This window comes from Artemia franciscana, chromosome 1, assembly GCF_032884065.1.
Source record: "Artemia franciscana chromosome 1, ASM3288406v1, whole genome shotgun sequence".
NCBI lineage: Eukaryota > Metazoa > Arthropoda > Branchiopoda > Anostraca > Artemiidae > Artemia > Artemia franciscana.
In genome coordinates this window covers 9,752,875-9,758,874 of record NC_088863.1, presented here as the reverse complement: position 1 = coordinate 9,758,874, position 6,000 = coordinate 9,752,875, and positions in this window count along the sequence as shown.

The window sequence follows — 6,000 nt, the reverse complement described above, 5'->3', positions numbered from 1 at the left end:
GAGGAATGTTTAGATTTATACGTTGAAATATTTTGTTTTTCATGTTTCCTTTTTAATTACAAAAGTTTTTGGTTTAATCTTTCCCTCGATAACCTTAAAACATGTTCAAAAGAATTTTTGGAAATCATTAACCTGTAAGATTTTGATTGGATTTGGGGTTGGATGACCTCTTTTCGTATTGTTGCAAGTATTTATAATTTATATTTTTAATTGATTCCCATTTATACACCGATTAAGGCAGAGGAAAGTGTCAATAAATACAATTACTTTAGTTTTTCTAAAGTTACAGTCAGTGCTGGAGTGTTTGTTTTATAATGTGAGTTTTTGTTCTTATTTAATCTATTGTTTATATTTTTTGTGGTGTTTTAGTTGTCGTGGCATTTTTATAATGTCTTAAAAAAGTCTTAAATTGTTGGTGTGTAATTTTCTCCTTTTTTCCGCTGAGAAAGGCTCCCGGACGTGGGGCCGAAATATTCGGAGTATTTTTATTTTTGCTAGCTAGAGTGTAGTTTATATTTTATTTTGTTCACTGCTTTATAAAAATTAAACCCGTTTTTTTTCACTTATTTTTTTGCAAATGGAAAAGCAGTGTGGTCTAAGAAATTATCTATTCCTTAACCCTTTTTGTCATTACCGGATTTCCAAGCAGGACAATTCATAGTCACCACAAATGCGTCAACCAAGGAACAGGTGAAGAAAAGGAAAACCAAGGGAACGGGGAAGAAAAGGGTTCAGCATACGAAATTCGTACCCGAACGCTAGGAAAAAGAAATTACTCAGCTGCCCAACTAGAATTATTGTCAAAAAGTCTTCACCTGGACAAACTCCAAGTCTATTTAGTGGCTTTAAAATTTATCAGACCATAAAAGCTTGAAATAATTACAAGCTTTTAAAAAACCAACGGAAATCCTCGCGCGTTGGATATTTAAAATTAGAGATTTGGATTATGAATTTGAACACCTTAAGGGAAAACAAACGTCCCCTGTGACTACCTAAGTAGATTTCCGGATTATACTCCCTTAGAAGGTTAAGTCGATGAAATTAATGGAATATAGTCAAAATATCCCCCAAAAAGCAAAAACTTAAAGTTGAATTCGAATACCACATCCAAAGAAAAAAATACGCTTCTCTTTCCTTAGTTAATTTAAAAGAAAGTAAGACCCTATGTTGCCTTGATGGGTTATTTCTTATCAGATAAAGAACTGCCTAATGCCATGAAAGCACTCTAAAAAGAAATAAATATCTTTTATTTTGATTTAGATCAGAAAATAATATGTAGAATAGTGAAAAATGATAGCAATAGAAATCAAACTTCCATAATACGAGATTTACCCCAAAATTTTGAAACCACTACATTCGAATTTTTCCATTCTGAAATGGGTGGACAACTCAGAGTTAATAAAACCTTTCATAAATTGAAACAGTACTTTTTTGTTCCGTCAGCACTAGCAAAACTAAAAGATTTAATAAATGGTTGTGAGACATTCAACCTAAGGAGTTTTAGGTTTCTCAAAAGTATCTAAGGATTCGATGTCCTTCCACCACATAAACAAATGATTAACAACCTCATAACACCCTCAAGCTAATGGAAAAATTGAAAATAGACACAAATTCTAGTATCCTAGGGATTTATACAAAAGATAATAGAAAAGATTGGCATGAAACTTTACCCTATCTAACACATGTAATTTACACGGCCTTCTCACCGACAATAAACGATTATCCTTCCTACGTACTATTTGGTCGTACTTTCGAATACCCTATGACTAATTTATAGAGTCAAGACGATATTATAATGATTCCAAGGATTACAAACAAGAATTTATAAACAGAATGGGAAAAACCTATAAAATTGTATAGCAAGAGATCTATAAATCAAAAACCGAACAGGAAGTCAAAAATATACAAAATATTAAGGGAGAACCAAACTTTAAAGAAAGAGATTGTTTTTACTTGAAAAATGGAGTAAATGCCAACGGTAAGAAGCTATCTGATCGATACTCTGCACCGTACAGAATAGTAAAAAGTATGATAATGGCACGTTAGTTACACTAAAAGGGCAAAATCTTCAGAAGCATGGGTATCACGGTACGCTACGTCTGACTCCTCAGACGATGAAAACAAACCGCCACTATCAAGATTAGCTATACCAGAAAATGTACCGAAACAAAACTGAATTTCATGATATTTTTTGGTGTTAAACAACAATCTCAGCCAAAAGAGTGCTAAATATAAATTGGGTGAAATAATGAAGTAGCCATGCGATTCAAATTTATCAAAAAACTGTATATTTTTCTATTTATTTTGAGACCTTTTTTAAAGCTTGACACTTGCGCATTTGTTCAAAACGATGCACGTGCTCCGACCAAAATAAACGGTTAAAAACCTTCTGTGTGCCCTTCTGTTCTTGAATATCCTAATTAAAAAAAAAAAAACTGATAAATAGTCAAAACTAACCAGGGAAGAAGTTGGGCCAACAGTTAAGACTTGTAGAGGAACCAGTGGAGCCAGTGAAGTATTTTCTCTTGGGAAAAAAAGCAGCTTTTATGATGAAAATATTGAGATTTCAACTATTTTGAAATTTTGTTCACAAGATCGTTTTTAGAGAAATTCTCAACAAGAGAATTTCTTGTTGAGTTTTTGCTTCTATCCCTCCCCTGAGATGTTGGAGTATATGTTATAATTAGTACCAAGATAACATAAAGAAGTTATTTGAGTAGTATTGATTTTTTGAAGTGTATCTTAAATAGCTTAGGCAAAGGCTACTATATAAACGCATTCACAGCTTATTATTTGTGAACAAATTTTTTTAAAGGTTTTTAAGACAAAAATAGATTCTACTTTAGATCTAAGCTTGCAACATTTGTATGATCAACACTAATAATCTCATATACAAAATTAGCACACTTATGTTAAGTCTATTATACAAAAAACATTGTTTTCCCAATAAAAAGCTAATTTAGGTCTAATTTAGAAAATAATCGCCAGCTAAATGGTCAAAACTTACCAGGGAAGAAACTAGGACTAACAGTTAAAACCTTTAGAGGAGCCAATGAATTTTTCTCAGAAAAAGTAGCTTTTATGGTGAAAATTAAATAAAAATAAACAAAACTGAAAGTAATAAGTGACATTAAAACTTGAAACGAACAGAACTTACTCCGTATATGAAAGGGGCCTTTTCCTTCTCAACGCCCTATTCTTTGCACTAAAGTTTGACTCTTTCTCTCAACTCTACATTTTAAAACATTAGAAAACTTAGGCTTGTAACTTTTGATGGGTATGGCTAAACTGGATGAAACTTATATATTTCAAATAAGCATTAAAATTCAATTCTTTTGATGTAACTATTGGTATCAAAATCCGTTTTTTAGGGTTTCGGCTACTTAGTTTTGCTCCTTACTACAGTTCGTTACCACGATCTGTTTGACATTTATATTTAAACTAATTTGGAATTTTCGTTCACATGATCATATTTGAGAATTTCTTTTTCAGTTTTTGCTACTATCTCTCCCTTAATATATAGAAGTATATGTTATTAATTGGTACCTAGGTAACATAAGTAAATAAATTTATTTGAATAATAGGGATTTTTAGCTTTATTTTGAATAGCCTAAGCATATGCTGCTATATAAACATGTTCACTGCGTATTGTTCGTGAATTATTCTTTTCAATACGTCTTAAGGACAAAAATATTTGTTTATTCTTTTATTGATGTACTATATATCATTTGCATCCACCTGCTCCTTAATAACTTTAGGTTTCCAAATAAAGTAAAAGAATGAATTATTGAAGTAAAAATGCTAAATAGCATAATGTGTAATTAGCAAAAAAGAAATAGGGCCAGCCAGATATGGTAGACAAATAAAACTGTAGGCCCTTTTCTTATGAAAATATTGAACAAAGAACAATAGATTTTTCAACAAAAACACAGCCAAAAGCTATTTTATGAAATCCCTCTCCCCTCCAATGGATACCACTGACATGGATGCAAGAATTTTCCACCGGAAATTTGCGAGCATATCAAGCTCGAGCGATATCTAATAACTCTTACGCTGAATTTAAGGATTGAAATTTTTAACATACGTAAATACGCCACACACATAAACCAGTGAAATTACGCAGAACTATGGTGAAGCAATCTTTTCTTTTGTATGACCGATATTTGAGAGAAACAGAGATCGCTCTCCTATGATGTAGGAAAGCTTTGGCACGAGTAGCAACCCTTTGTTTCAGCTTTAATTTTTCAACTGTATGCTTTCCATGTATTTTAAATCTGTTTTAAAGAAACAACTAAAAATACTTTTCATACATTAGTAAAAGTGCTTGATACTTAATCTGAATTTTGACTTTTTAAAATTTAGTTAAAAACACATTAAAGATAAAAGTAAAATTTTTCACAGGGTAGATAATAATCCGGCGTTAATCTTGACTAAGTCATGATAAGTTTTGAAAAGTAAACAATTTTTAAAAAGCTGATGGATAGGAAGACTGTAATTGTAAATCTGGGTTTAGCTTGCGATAGCTCCTGGTCAAGGTTGACGCCTAAAGCCAGGGCTGCCAACTCTTTTGTTCACGAATATGTTCCCTTCTGAGTGTCTTGAATACGCCAATTTTCGCTAGAATATTCGAATTTTGTCTATAATATGTTTATCGTGAAATCTTTGTCACTAGGTGTCATTTTTTTATCACCAGTTTTTTTTATAAAAAAAAGCACTTTTTATGCCTCTTTTAAAACGGCTTTTTAACGTCAAATATAATGAAAACAACAAAAAAACATTCAACCCAGGGCTCTCAGATGAACGATTATTTGTATGGCAAAATATTGCATTAAAAAAACGGACAGGTAATTCGCATGTTTATGTGATAATCAAGGAGGCACACTCGTGCCTCTATAAAGAGGCGACACACGACAATGTTAAGCGATCTTCGGTTCCAGTGGTCGCAGAGGGATGGGGAGGAATGTATTTCGTATCCCGAGCTCCAACTAAGAAACCTGCAAAATTTCATCCCCCTCCAACTTTTCCTTCATGGGGAAAATCTGGCCGAAAGTTTCGACCCGTCAACCCCAGCCCCCCTTTAACGTTGTCCGATCGGGCTGAAATTCACAAGTTAAGGTCCCCTAGGGCCCAGGAGCTTATCTGCGAAATTTCAGCTTGATCCGATAACTCCTTCCCTTTTTTCCAGAAACCACGCATAGCCACTTAAAATTCATTTACTTTTTTTTCCTAGACGCCTACAGGTCACATCCGACATCGGATCTGGGTGTAAGAAGACTCATTCGATGCGGAATTCTCCGAGTAATTTTCCTGGAAAGTTTCGTAGGAAAATCTTAACCCCACGAAAGTTTCGACCCTCCAACCCCCCCCCCTTTTAACGTTGTCCGATCGGGCTGAAATCCACAAGTTAAGGTCCCCTACGGCCCAGGAGCTTATCTGCGAAATTTCAGCTCGATCCGATAACTCCTTCCCTGTTTTCCAGAAACCACGCATTAGCTATTTAATTAACGGATTTCTCTCCATAAGAGCCCATGTTAATTTGAAATTTTTAAAAGTTATTGAGAAGTTATATTTACACACATGCAAGTTATTAGCTCAGTTGGTAGAGCGTGAGACTTTTAATCCTCGGGTCAAGGGTTCAAGTCCCTTACGGGCGGTTTTTTTTCACAACATCAAAAATTTTTTGATAACACCTGGACAGCTTATCATTTGAGAGATAACAGAATATTAGCTTCTTATGAGCAAAAGAAACATTTCGGTCATTCTATCTATTTTTTTTCTATTTTATACAATGATTTAAAAGCGGGGGGGGGGGTTTCCTCTCCTAATTCCTGTACGAGGAGTACAGGAATTATTAAATTACATCCACCATGGATTGTAGAAAAACGTACAGAAATAATATGAAAAAAACTTCGTTTTCTTAAAGACTTAAAGAGGCTGCGTCCCAAAGTCGAACCTTAAAACGTAGAGGAATTAGAAGAGGCAGTTGGGGGGCTGCCGCCC